The sequence below is a fragment of the Falco peregrinus genome, chromosome 4 (assembly GCF_023634155.1).
Source record: "Falco peregrinus isolate bFalPer1 chromosome 4, bFalPer1.pri, whole genome shotgun sequence".
NCBI classification, from domain to species: domain Eukaryota; kingdom Metazoa; phylum Chordata; class Aves; order Falconiformes; family Falconidae; genus Falco; species Falco peregrinus.
Window position 1 is genome coordinate 119,914,608 of NC_073724.1, and position 13,964 is coordinate 119,928,571.

General features: G+C 46.9%; 1 pseudogene; it reads right to left on the reverse strand.

The window, feature by feature from the left end:
• The window catches only part of LOC101920282 (tRNA wybutosine-synthesizing protein 4-like), a 29,951-nt pseudogene extending 17,737 nt beyond the window's left edge, over window positions 1–12,214 (reverse strand).
• Between the last annotated feature and the right edge of the window lie 1,750 nt (window positions 12,215–13,964).

Below are 13,964 nucleotides of genomic sequence, written 5' to 3' on the forward strand. Positions count from 1 at the left end.
GACATCTGAAGCACTTTTTTTGGTGGGTTTGTACTCAATTCCGTACTTTTCCTTCAGAAGCTTAAGCTGTTCCTCTTGTTTCAGGAGTGTTTCCAACTCTGATTTGTCCAATAGGTCCGTATTTCCCAAACATATCATACATTTCCTCCGCTGTGATTTCATACGGCAGGTTCCGAATATAAAGGATCCGATTGACCTCTGGGGGCAGCCAGATGTCAGCTCGCTTGGCCGCTTGCATCGCCATGGCGCCGATCGGAGGGGGGGTGTGTGGGGGGGTGCCGCCTCGGAGAGAAACCGCGGCCGGGAAGGGGCCTGCCGGGCTGCGCGCCGCCGCTCGCTGCTGCCGCGGGGGTCCCAGATGCTATCCCATACGCTAATAACCCGGGTAATGCCTTTTTACAGTCTATGTCCCAAACGCTCCGCTTTTCTAAAAAGCATATGAACGAATCGTACGTCGCTTGTCTCTCCATACCGTCGTCAGCGCTGTTGCAGCCTTTGCGAGACTTCGGCGACGCGTGGCCGGCGGGACCCTCTGTAGGTGCTCCCGGGCGCGGGGACTGTGCCCTTCCGCCTCCTGCGCTGCTTTCAGGACCGGTACCCGAATCTCCGTCGAACCGTGGCTCGCAGGTTCAGCCCTCTCTAGGGTCCCTGTTCGGGCGCCACTTGCGACGAGCGAGGGGAAGCACACGGCCGACTCAATATGAGTGATAAAGCAAGCTTCGATTTATTACGGCGCGATTATGTCTTATATACAGTTCCAGTTAATTATGCCTACTAGTCATCTGCTGATTGGCTAAGCTCTAAAGGGTTACATTTTCATACATCCTCCTACTTGCGGTTTCTGCGGATAGCTAGCTACATATTTTTTTTTCGTCTCTTGTCTACGCGAATTCCTCAAAGTTATTTACAACATTAGGCACAAGGTCAGTGTTTTTCTCAGCTTCCTTATCTGCATGCCTCAGCATAGCTGCAAGGCCTGCTTCAGCTAACTTACGCTAACTTTGTTTCACAAAGATCTTTAAGGGAGTCATGGCCATGATCACACAGCCATTCTGCAACATTTCCCCCTTTTTCTCTTTGCGCAAGCAAAACTTGTGCAGTTACACGCTCGAGTAATTTTTGAATACAAGAGAGAGCACAGCTTAAACATGCGAGTGCAATGATAACAATTATTACTATAAGCAACACACTTTACAACAGCCCTTTTAAACTACCAGAAGACCGCCCTAATAATAGAGCACCATAGCTTTGTCCATTAATTATCAGAGGTCCTCGGACACGAGTTGCGATTTTTTGTGGTCGGTTGTCAATTAATGTTGTATCTACCGCTGTTGCCAGGTCCAGGCCAAGGCTCCTTCGGGTGGCAGGTTGTAACACGGTGTCTGCCGATAAGAGTTGGTCATGTCTCCTGGAGGGGGTGTCGTGAAGGTGACAGGAGTCGCGATTAGGGTTGACGCGCTGCGGCTCCTCGCGCTCGGTTTCCCGTCTGCCGACAGACATTGGTACTGTGGGTCCCTCGCTGACAATTTTGGCACCACACTTGACGTTGTCGACATCAGTCACGGGTATGTCCTGGCTTCCCGCATCGATAGCAGGGGAAGTCTCGGCGCGTGGTGGTCGCTGGCTTTGGGGGCGCGGTAGCCCCAGGGGGGCGCAGAGGCGCAAGCGCTGCAAAAGCCTGACTTTGGGCTTGCACTAAATCTCTCCCTACTGCTTGGATTGCTTCCACTAGCAAGGCTTGCTGACCTACTGGCACCCAACTCATTCGCTCTAGCATTGTTTCTACAGAAGAATCTAAGGGCAGGGTTACTAAAATGCCTTTGGTGTAACTGTTACTATTCTCCAGAATACACTGGCACAATAACGGCCCTTTCATAAAGTTAGGTATATCTGGTGGGCTCACTGTGGAGGCCTGACTCATTCACTGTACTACGTAACTGACTTAATATTTTCCAATCAAAGCCTCCCAGGTTCCCTGTCTTTGGTTAGCGGCATTCATCGGATACGTTACAGGGAAAGCTTGTGGGGGGTTGACTTGCTCAGCAATATCAAATATTCCCTGAGCAGCTGCTTCTTGTGCTATTTTTTGCCAATTAATGCACGTAGAACGCACCAGTTTGTTTACTGTATTTTTTGTTCCTTTTTTTTTTTTTTTTTTTTTTTTTGAATTTTGTATTGACTGCCCACTGCTATTTTCTTCCTCAGCAGCACATTCGTCAGATGTGTCCCCGCCCTCTGGCCCCCCCGAGGCTACTTCGCCGGAGGGGGGGGGCAGAGGACACAAAGGGTCTATAGGTGGTACAGAGAGCACTGTTTGTGATAAAGGGGGTATTGGAATGTAATTTTCACATGGCATAATTTTTCCTGCATTAGGATCTGCGCTTGCAAGTCGGCTTGTTACTGCTGCAGCAAGGCGCTTTTCTGCTTGATATCTTTTTATACAATTAATAACTTCATGCCATGATTTCATCAATCTTTTTGCTGCCTTATCATCATCTATTACTAAATCCCATAAACAATCCCCATAATTACGCCATTCTTCTACTTCAAACATATGCTCAGGATCTGCAAAATATCCTTTTGCTTTACCTAATACAATTAACCCGGCCAGATCTTTTAAAGGGCCTACTCCCCCGCTTTTCTAAAAAGCATTGTAAAAGTGCTAGCGCTACCTCTTTTTCCATTGTGCACTCGTTAAAGTCCTCTTTGTTGCAGCCTTTTCCCTTGGATAGCAGCTCACGGACGGCGAACCCCTTCTTTAATTATCCTGGGCTCAAGCACGGATCGGGTACGATGCCAGCATCAGCCGATCTTCTGCTCTCTGGTCGCTGCTACCAGTGCTTCTCCGTCCTCGCTGTCCGGTGAAGAACAAGGTTAGGGGTCCCTGTTCGGGCGCCATTTGTCGCGACGGAGGGAAGACACAGTCGCTCAATATGAGTGATCAGCAGACTTCGTTTATTGTCCCTTACAGTCACCTTTTATGCCTTGTTATAATTAGCTCATACATATTACAAAAGTTAAGCTCATTATTGGTTAGTTGCCTAAATACCAAGCCCGCCCCTTGTTTCTCTTCTGTAGTTTTCTGTTCCCACCTGCAACATTCTTTTCCCACCAAAATCTTCCTGTTATTGTGTAACAAGAACAGCCAAAGACAGTTATTTTTGCTTTACTTCAGATAAGCTGAGAGCAATGTGCATTTTTGTCCAGCCAGCTGGACTATGTCTATGTGACCCTTTTCAGCTAGTCAGTTATCCACATTCTCCTACCTAAAAAAAGTAACGTACGGATTTAAAAACATTTCAGAAACAGAAATACTACATGTACAATTCCACCCACAGGGGATAACAAAACAAAACTTCACGACATGCTCCTGAGTGCTCTGCTGGACGATACTTTGATAGCGCAGTAAGTAAACATAACAACCTTTTGGAAGCTGGAAGGATAGAACGGCTCAGAGGACCATGTATAGAGGCAAGCAGGAATAAACTGAAAAAGGAGAGCCTGTGGGTTACCAAAAATAGAAGGAGGATCGTGGTAGACTGGCATTGCAGCCATGCACTGGAAGGCCCCACATATAAACAGAAAGAAGAGCTGTTCAGACTGGAAGGTTCAATGAACTATAAGAATGAAATTGATCAGAACCACTAGAGTCAGGAGGTGGCCCTGGCCTCACTATGGACAGCAGAACCATTGTTAGAAGGATGGAGAAAGCTACTCGGGTGGCAGCATCCCATCTGTTCCTTCCAGGGTTTTACTGTCTCCTAAAATCTCTCAGTGAAGCCTGCAGGAGATAAAAGAATACTATGAAAACCAGTCAGTATGTACCTGTCATACTGGATAACAATGGTGTCCAGGAAGGTTCCACCCCCTTTGACGCAGTCAAGACAAAGTAATGGGAACATTTGAGATGCCATTCCTGCAGCCAAGCCCAAAAACAAACAATCCCCCTCAAAATCTTATAGCAATAGTAAGGATCTCAGAACGGTCAGGGTGATCAAAACCTAGCCTAGCACTGTTTCCAATGGTGGCCAAAATCAGAAGACTAAAGCTGAATCTGAGAAAGAGCAAGTGTGTCAATACCTTCCTCACCTCAATCTTCAAAAATGTACAGCTCAGGGATTTTCTAAGCAAGAAGCTGAGTCTTTGTACTGAACAATCCTCAATGGTTTTCCCATCCATTAATCTATTCAGTTGCTCTTTGAACTCACATAAACTTTTATCATCTGTAAGCTGCTGCAGCAAGGAGTTCCACAGAATAATTACATGTTGCATGAGGAACTTCTTTCTTTTTTTGGAATCCGCTTCCCTTTATGCTTCCCAGTTCTAATCATAGAAAAGAGTGAGAGCTGTATACCAGAGGGATTAAGGTTTCCTAAAGGTCATGGAGCAGAAGTGATCCCAAAGAAATTGCAAACGTTCAAAGGTGCAATATGGTCTCAGCTGGCCAATGATACATAAATACGATTTCCAGTCTGGCCTTGGAATACCTCAGAGGCAGAAGCACAAGCACAAGGATTGCACAGGTAGTCAGGAGCAACACTAGGGTCCACCCTGGCTTTTATGGACATCAGGGAATTTAGTATGTTCATTCCCATGGGGTGGGATATATTCAGCCAACTGTGTGACTAGAAGGCATAAATATGAATTTAAAAGGCACAAGAAACCACAATATTAGCATCACTGCCCAAATATCTACCAAAGTAAAAAGCATCTTTTGAAAAGTGATATCCAAAAGTTAATGTAAATACTGAAGAATTGAAGAATCCACTATTTACCCCTAGACAAATTATTCTAAAAATTAATTGTCCTCAGCACTAAGTGTATATTTTACATTTCTTACCTAATTCAATCAAGCTTGCTTATAGTAAGATCTGGACCTTACTTTACCTCAAAGGCTAATTGTAGAGCTCTCTGTTACCACGTATCTTACTCCTGTGCACATTTTTCAGCTCAGACTTGTGTACGTGTTAACCTCCTCTATAAAGAAAATGATAAAATGTCTTTTCTTTCTCACTGTATGAGCAATTGTCTTGATCTACAGTAATTCTTGCAGGCATTTCTACACCACTTTGCAAATCTGCCAGCATCTTTCAGTGATCAATTTTGCATTCATGTAGCAGAGCAGATCCTCCATGTTGGCAAAATAAATGCAAGCAAGCTAACTTAGTTTTCATACTGCATGCTGTTAGATTTCTAGAGAGAATTATAAACAGAAAATCACAAAATTGAAAGGGAAACTTCTAGTAAGTGCCCTACAGGATCTTTATCTTGAAGTTACTCAGTATCTTTGACTTCTCTTCTACACTTGAAATAGTTGCAAACTTCGCTAGCAGTTAACATAAAAACGGCAAAGAACAGAGTCATAGTTAAATTTCAGTCATTAATATAGAAAATGGCTGCACAACATCAGACCAAAAACATCTGAAACTAGTAACCTGAGTCCAACAATGACAAACAGTAACAGCCTACAGAAACACAGGAGAGCAGGACGAGTGCATCTACTTCTCCCAGGACAGCTCCCAACCATTTGCAGTCAGGAAACTCACAACAGGTTTATCTTTATATTATTCAGTAATCCTCAATAGACTTCTCTTTCATTAAAATAATTGCCCCTTGAACCCATGCAAACTTTTAGCATCAACAGCACCTTTTATACCACCAGCTAGTTTGCTATGCTAAGGCTGTCTCCCTAAGAGACCGCTCACTGGGGAAGGAACAAGCAAGAGTCTGCTTCCAGTGCTACCTGCCCCAGCTTCAAGTGGAGCTTCCTGCAGGCTCTGCATGAACTGCCTGATTCAGCATCCTTTCTGCCTCCATGAACACCTATGCTTCAGCAACTCTTGTACAGAACTATGACCATAAGAAGTTGCAGACACCTTATCATATCAAAACCAGGTCACTGGTGTTCAGAATAAAGAAGAGTTACCTCATATTCATCAAAAGGCTCCAGAGCCTGCAATTTTTGCTGCTCATCTTCCAGAGTACAACAGGTGAAAAACATATTCATATCCACGACGCTGCACTCAGTCCAGCCCTAAAAAAGAAACCCCTCAAAATTATTAGCTCTGGAAGGATAGACTCACTTCGCACAAGAAAACAAAGACCCTAAATTAAACACCTGCATGGGCCTTTAAGACTGTCTAGCTGGAACAAGAGCAGCCCAGAGTCTGGTAAGAATAGATCTCTTACCTGTAAAGCTCCTAAGAACTTAATTTATACCAAAAGCCTCAGAGGAACCCATCTTGCCTTAACGCCATACCAGAAAGCAGACTGCAAGTTGGTTGGAAAGACCTTCAAATGACTAGTCATGCTACTAGAGAAGGCAGTGGCCCAGCCTTGGCCCTGTCTTCTTCAACCCGTAACTGACACATCTGATGACTTCCAAAATTATTTAATGCTACAATCTTTCCCAGGTAAGACACACTTCATGTGTTCCTTAGAGCTGCAGGTACTTACCTTTTCAAAAAAGCGCCTCCGCTGTGCCTCACAATCAGGGTACTTTGACAAAGAATGAAGTGTAGAGTTCAGCTGGCTGAAATGTGCTGCATGACACATCCAAAAGGGTCCTCTGGGTGCATCTGCTCATACAGCAGAAAGCATGCCTGAGAGAAATGCTCTGCTGCCCACTGAATCAAGGCATCTGACCTGTCAGGCAGATCGTGTACAAGGAATTAAATCACTGAGGGGCAGACAAAATCTATCCTCCTGCAACACTATAAAGCATGCTACTAAGGCATCCTGACACAGGTAATATACCAAAGAGAATCCTGTGCTGGGAACTTATGAACCTCTCCTCTCCCATCTGTGCAGAGAATTCAGGGGATGAGCAGAACAAAAACCTCAAAATCACATGTTCAAGGTTTTTCTTATTTTTCCTCCCTTTTAGGATGTCATGGACATCAATTATCCCATCACAATTATGATGTAAGGAGCTGTTTGGGACTTCCACAGAATTGCTGAAGCTTTAGTTACAAGACAGCAGGTCTCCCAGCCATGAGTGGCGTACATAAAAAGAAACTTGTTCTTTTCATTTTACCACCTAGTTAACAGCAGATAACTCAACTGACCTGCTGTTTTCCACGTAGGTGAGCACCACCTCTGCTATGAAGAGGGTGGGAATTTCTTTGTCTAGCCCTGCTTCCTCCAGGGCTCTCTCCAGCTCAGACAGCTCTGATAAATCCACTCCCAGTAGTTTATAGTCCCCTCCAGAAAAGGTAATGACTCCTGGGAGACAAAAATTATCCAGCCTCACTACAGTGCTGATGCAATACTGAGACCAAAAGGGACAAACAGGAATATCAGCCCCACAGGCAATCGCTCACAAGCCTGTGCCCATCAACTCAATTTCTCTGGGACATGTACAAGAAAATCCCCATTGCTAAATGAACCATAAAGGGATAGTGTCAAGAAGCAATCCATTAAATGCAGATCGAAAACTCCATTATTCTTAATGCAAATTTCACCTACAGATGTCTCACAGAATTATCACATTTAGTATACCAACAAAACTTTATCATATTTACTTTAAGAACATTTTTATAGAGCCACTATAATTCAGAATCAAATCTGAAGGGCTCTCTTTTACAGACCTTTCAGTTTAGCTAAGTACCATTGCTTTGACAGAATTTGAATGGTTTGCCTAACAACCATAAAACCATTCTCAAGGGTTTTTTGAGGTTTGTTTTTTAAAGATTTCTTTCTGTAAAATTGCATTGAATCCTGAACCAGCACATGCTAGCTCCCTGCAAATACCAGGACTAGTCTTCCAGATCACCGCTCTCAGAAATAAGTTCCAATTTATGATTTGCAAGCATTAGATTTAGATTAGATATAAGGAAGAAATCCTTCCCTGTGACGGTGGTGAGGCACTGGAACAGGTTGCCCAGAGCAGCTGTGGGTGCCCCATCCCTGGCAGGGCTCAAGACCAGGCTGGACGGGGCTGGAAGCAGCCTGGGCTGGTGGGGGATGTCCCTGACCGTGGCAGGGGGTCTTTCAGGACCCTTGCAACCCAAGACATTCTGTGATTCTATGATTATAATACCATACCTCTGTACTCCATAAGCTATAGCTTGTTAAGCTGTTTCAACCAAAACCAAATCAGAAACAAACTGTAAAGTACCTTTAGAAATTACCTACTCTATGTCTCTGTACCAGTGCAATCCAACAACTACCCCTGCCCTGAGAACTGTTAATTACACTTCTCAAAGGCATTCATTACTGGAGGCAAAACAGCCTTCTCTAGAAGCCCATCTCCATGTTCCCTATTAACTTCTTCTGACAACTAACTGATCTACACATCACTTCCTGCCCTCTGGGCACAGAAAATAGGATATTCCCAACTCTTTTGACACCTGCCTTTCAGCTGAAGTAGTTGAAGATTATTGGTACAGACAGAATTCTTTGCTACAGGATGCTGCCAGTGAATGGATTCAAAACCAACCACAAAAACAAGAATGGATTCAGGAGGAAACTGAGCAAGCTCATGGAAGAGCTACTCACTAAGACTTATCCAACTGTTCATGGCAGCCAGGGACTTGTGCTCTGCACCTGTCTTCCATCTGTATTTAAACCGATTATTACAGTCTAAGCATAGCAGCCTACTGTATTTCATTACTGTCCCTACTGTATTTCATTCCAGACTTTCCAGACCATTCGTGTACTTTATCAAAATCCTACTCTCATCCACCATATTCAGCTCTCCCTGTTTCTTGCTGGTTTATTACATTTTCACCTTCTACAGCATATCATCTAGAACATTAACAGACACCCTCAAGGAAATCAGATGCAAGAGGAATCTCTAGTGAACCCCATACTTTACATTCCTCGATTTTTCCACTGAATTGCCCCTTAGTATTTAGCTGGCATAATAATCCTTTCAGCTTTACTTACATTCTATGGTAGTTTCATAAGGCTCATTTTTCTCCTGCCTTAGAGAGGGAAAAAAAAAAAAAAAAAAAGGCAGGTAACATAACAACTAATGTTTTATTACAGTCAATACACCCAAGAGTCATACCTTTTCTCCTACCCATAAAGGCCATAAATCACAGTATAATTTAGGTTGAAAGGGGCCTCTGAAGGTCATCTAGTCCAACTCCCTGCTCACAGCAGTTACCTGTTTCAGGCTGCTGGAGGCTTTGTCCAGTCAAGCTCTAACTATGTCCAAAGCTGGAGTTTCTACCGCCTTTCTGGGCAATCTGTTCCCATTTTTAACTACTCATGTGGCAGAAAAAAAACCAAGAAACAAACATTTTCATTACACATTACTGAAGTTTCCTTTGCTACAACTTGCAACAATTGCCCCTTGACTGTTTGCTTTGTGCCTCCAAGAAAAGTCTGGCTCCACCTTTTTCATCCTCTCCTGTTAGACAGTTGAAGACTGCAGTAAGCCTCACCTCAGTTCCTAAGGCTGAACAAACCCAGTTCTCTCAGCCTGCCCTCCTATGTCGTGCTCCACCACTTTATCGTTCTTGTGACCTCTCACTGGACATGCTGCAGTTTGCCACTGCCTTTGTATTAAAGATCCCAAAGCCAGATGCAGTACTTGAGAAACCATAACTGAAAGAAACTGAACCTGGTTTGATATAATCCATTCCCGACAAATCCATTCCAGCACCTACACATCTTTTTTTCATCTCCCAATGCTTACAAATTATCTGTTTGTTCCAAAAATTTTCAGCAAAACCATGCTTTTTGTCTACAACTTTGTAGTTCCTCTACCATCATACCTCACTTTCTAAAGGCTGAAGTTATGTTTGCTTCTTCTAAACATTTAGTATCCAGAACACCTTCCATAAATACCATACCTAATCCTTCCCCTCCAGTATCTCCCACCAGTGCTGACAACTCTTTCATTCTTTTGATCAGAGCAGCTTTTTGGCATGCCACATTTAGGAAATCCACCTCGTATACCACAGTGTGATGCAGAAGACCTACGTCCTTCAAACGGAAGCGTAAGGAGTCAAAGCCAGCACCTAAAGACAGGATCTGCAGATAAAGTATCAGAAAAAGTTATACTCATGTCTAGCAGCATCCTGAGCATCTAGGTGTGAAAAATATTCAATAACATCATCTATAGTGACAAAATCAGGCAATCTCCTGCAAGAGGTAGAAGAGTTTTGTGTAGGTACTGCCCCCCTCCCACATATTTCTGTCAAAGTGACAAATGGACAGTCACAGTAGTGCCAGTCAAATCTCTGAGTTCATTCTGTTCAGATGCAATAGTACGCTACTGCTGTGCCAAGATGCCAAAAAGTCTTTTCACACATGTAATGGAAACTGCCAGTACACCCAGAGAGAGAAAACGTACCTGTGTCCTAGGGTAGCTTTGGGTCTTCAGCAGAAAGTCTTGAACACAGTGATCTACAGCACAGGCACGGATGTAGTAACCCCTGTGGAAAGAAGTTCAGTTGTAATCACTGTCCAGGAACTCTATTTCTCCACCACTGGCATCCTGCATTTCAAAAACCTTTTTTTCTCTCTATCCAGTAACCCCACATCGATAGAACTGCACCGCAAGATGTCTGATGACATGTCATATCTAGAGCTTGTTAATAAATACAGATCTTCTGTATTCAGTAAGTGTACTAACCAACAAGACTACGGATAACCCAGAGAAAACATGCAGTCATCCTAGCTGGACCTGTTCCATTTTGCATACATCAACCATCACTGGGTGAAAAAGTATGAATCCGTACAGTCAGGATGCTCCTCTGCAATGTGGGTGGCCAGCGCCAGAGTTCCTGCCCCAAATCAGATTCCAACAACAATATGAAATTAACTCCGTTACTTACAAGGGGCTATTGGGTATATCAGAATGAATGACGGTGCATGCAAATGCAGTGAGTGGGGAATAAAAAAGGAAGAGAAGCAAAGTCAGGGAAGGATTTTCATTCTCTGTTTTTTGAATGAATGGAACTAAGTAAGTCTAACTCCTGGAAAGCATTTACCATTTGCCTAGTCCAGCACAGACTAGCACCTCTTTTTCCTTGGCACTGTCTTTTAGTTAGTTTCACCACATCCCCACCAGGCTTACCAGTTCCTATCAACCCCTTTAACAAGCATGTTATCGTCCCCACACCTCAAAAGGGCTACAGATTTCACTAGCTATTCTAAGATGTCCCAGAACTCATTATGACAGTGTTGACAACTGCAATACTTAACTCTTTCTATGAATTTAGTATTTAGTTTGGCTTGCCAATGTCATGCAACAAGTCACACAGGCTCAGCTCCCTGGTGAGCAACACTCCTTTCCATAGGCCTGCAAGCTTCTGCACGAATACTGCTTTTTTTTCGCCCCCCTCAATGAAACTCCTTTGGCGATGGGCAGCCATTTGATTGCATTAAACCGTTAGTCTCGTATTATGTAAACTCCACTACCATATCAGCATAGAACCCTCCACACATACACATTAAAACATTCATGCCTGTGTCCTGCAAAGCTCCAGAGAAGACCTACTGATAAGATACCACTGACTCAAAAGATAATATTGTTACCCTGAGCCACCAAATACCTTACCAAAATTACAATGTTCTTGATAATTAATGAGAAAACTACTGATGTGCTAAGATTTTCGGTAAGTTAGTATTCAGATCCTAAGCAGTTTTCAGCAGCATTGAATACGGGAATTAGGAACCAGTCCGGTGACACATTTCACTCAGGACAAAGCTTTCAATTTTTGCCCGTAAGCCATGTAAAATTATACTAAGTGTCTAAAAAGGTGACATCACTGAAAGTCAGTGCTCGGCAAGTTGCCACTCTGTCACCGTGTCCTAAAAACGCATTTCATGGAGTTGTGCCTCCAACCGAAGCGCCAGGAGCCTGGGGAGCCGCTGGAGCCCCTCCGCAGCTGGCAGGGGAGGCTGCGGGCCGCCCGCACCGGGGCCCGGCAGCCGCCAGCCGGGCACCCCGCGCCGCGCCCGCTCCTCACCGGTGGACAAGCGGGGCCCGCCGCCGCCGCCGCCCCACCAGGAGGGGCAGGAACCGGTCCTGGATGTAGCCCCGCGCCGCCGCCGAGCACTTGCTGAGGGCGCTGCTGCCGCTGGCGCCCTGCACCCGCCGGGGGACAAGGAGGACACGGCGCTGGCGCAAGGCCGTGGCGACACCGCGGGCCGAGAAGCGCCCGGGCCCGCCGGGGCGGGACGGTGGGGCCAGGCGGCGCCAGGGGGGCTCCGAGCGCAGGGAAGGGCAGTTCCCGCCGGCGCCGCCGAGCCCCGTTCACGTCCCAACCTCCCCCCGCGCCCCCCCGAAGCCAGGCCAGGCCCCGCCACCCGGGCCGGGACCCCGCCTACGGAGGGGCCCGCCCGGGGATCACTCACGGCAGCGGGGCACGGGCCGCCCGGCCGCCCGCGGCCCATCGTACGCGCGGCGCCGCGCTCTGACGCTCGGGCGCAGCCGGTGACGCGGCGCCCGCCCGCGGGGCGTCGGGGGCGGGGAGCTGCCGGTGGCGCGCGCCCCCTGGCGGGCCCGCCGCGCTCCGCCCGCCGCCCGTCCCCCGCCCCGCCTCCGAATGCCGGCTCCGCTCCGCGGGGCGACTGGCCTGGACCGGCCGCCCGCGCGTGGGATCCCGGGCCCCGGCGGCCCGGCCCGGCCTGGCCGTCCCCCTCCCGGCGGACCCGCGAGCGCGAGGGGTCCCAGGGCACGTCGCCACGGCAACGGGCAGCCTCTGCGCGGTAAGCGGAGGGGCGGGGGGAGAAGGGCGGAGCTCCCCGGGACAGGGTGCGGGGCGCCAGGGTCAGGATGCGGAGCTCCTGGGGACAACGTGCGGGGCTCTCCGGGGCAGGGTGCGGGCCTCCTGGGGGGAAGGCGCGGGGCTCCCGGGGCGGAGGGCAGAGCCCGGCGCAGCGGCACCCCCAGGCGCTGTGCACATGCTCCGCTCCCTGTGCGGCCAGTTGGAGCGGGGCTGGCGCTGGGTGGCTGTTGGGGACACGGCTTCTCGAGGGTGGACAAGCTGTAAGTGCCGCGGCCAGACAGGCAGGGCCATGAGGGTGTCTGTGCTTGGAAGTGGTTTCATGCTATTTGTCTTTAGGCTTTGTATTAGCAGTTGTAGAGGAGCCATAGCAGCCTGAGCTATGTAAGATGAGTCACGAGTACTACGGTTACTGCCCTATTCGGTGTCTCTATGCATCTTGTAAGCCACAAATTAGTATATTGTGCATTCAATAAGTTAGTCTCAGAATGCCACTTTTATGGAGAATGGTCAGTATGCGTATTTCTAACTGGGACCCATAAAATTCAATCCTCAGCCCAGTGCTAGCATTTTATCAACAGTCACATGATTTTTTTTCTCTGAGGTGTACTTGATTCATGTTGCCTTTTAGGTGACTCCTGGCATGCCTGAGGTAGGCAGTCCTACCTGCTGCAGTTATAGTGCAGGACACATTACACTATGGTAGCTCCTATAGTTCTATTTGTGTTCTCTATGTGTGCACAGTTTCTGCAGAGATCAAGGCTTCCTTTTCCTCCAGGTGCCCTTTTCCTAGCTAGGGGAAACCTCCAGGTTTCCCTTTTCCTAGTTCATCGTTTGTCCATCTTGTCACATTTCTGGGATCTGGAAATGATGTTTTGATTTAGTTACAGGTTAAGACTTACAGGGCATGCTAGCCCATCTTGCCGGCACTTCAGATCCTGCAGGATTTCCAGTTACACTAGCATCCTGAGGATTATGATGGAACGAAACACATGGCAGCAAGTTGAGGAGTGGCCACTGAACTCACTGCATCCAGCCATCCCAGGAAGTCCTTTCCAGTCCTACATTTCTATATACATAACAATCTTCTGTGCAGACTCTGTGAGCAGACACTGAAACATGAGCTGGACATCTTGGTTTAACACTAGAACAGAGACCAGAACAGTTGGGGGTGGGGTGGGGGGAGGTTAGTTTCCTGTCCTTAGTACAAGACACCACATGTGTGCTCCAGGAAGGGAGTCTCTGTATCAGATTTCCTTGGTAAAGGATGAGAACGTG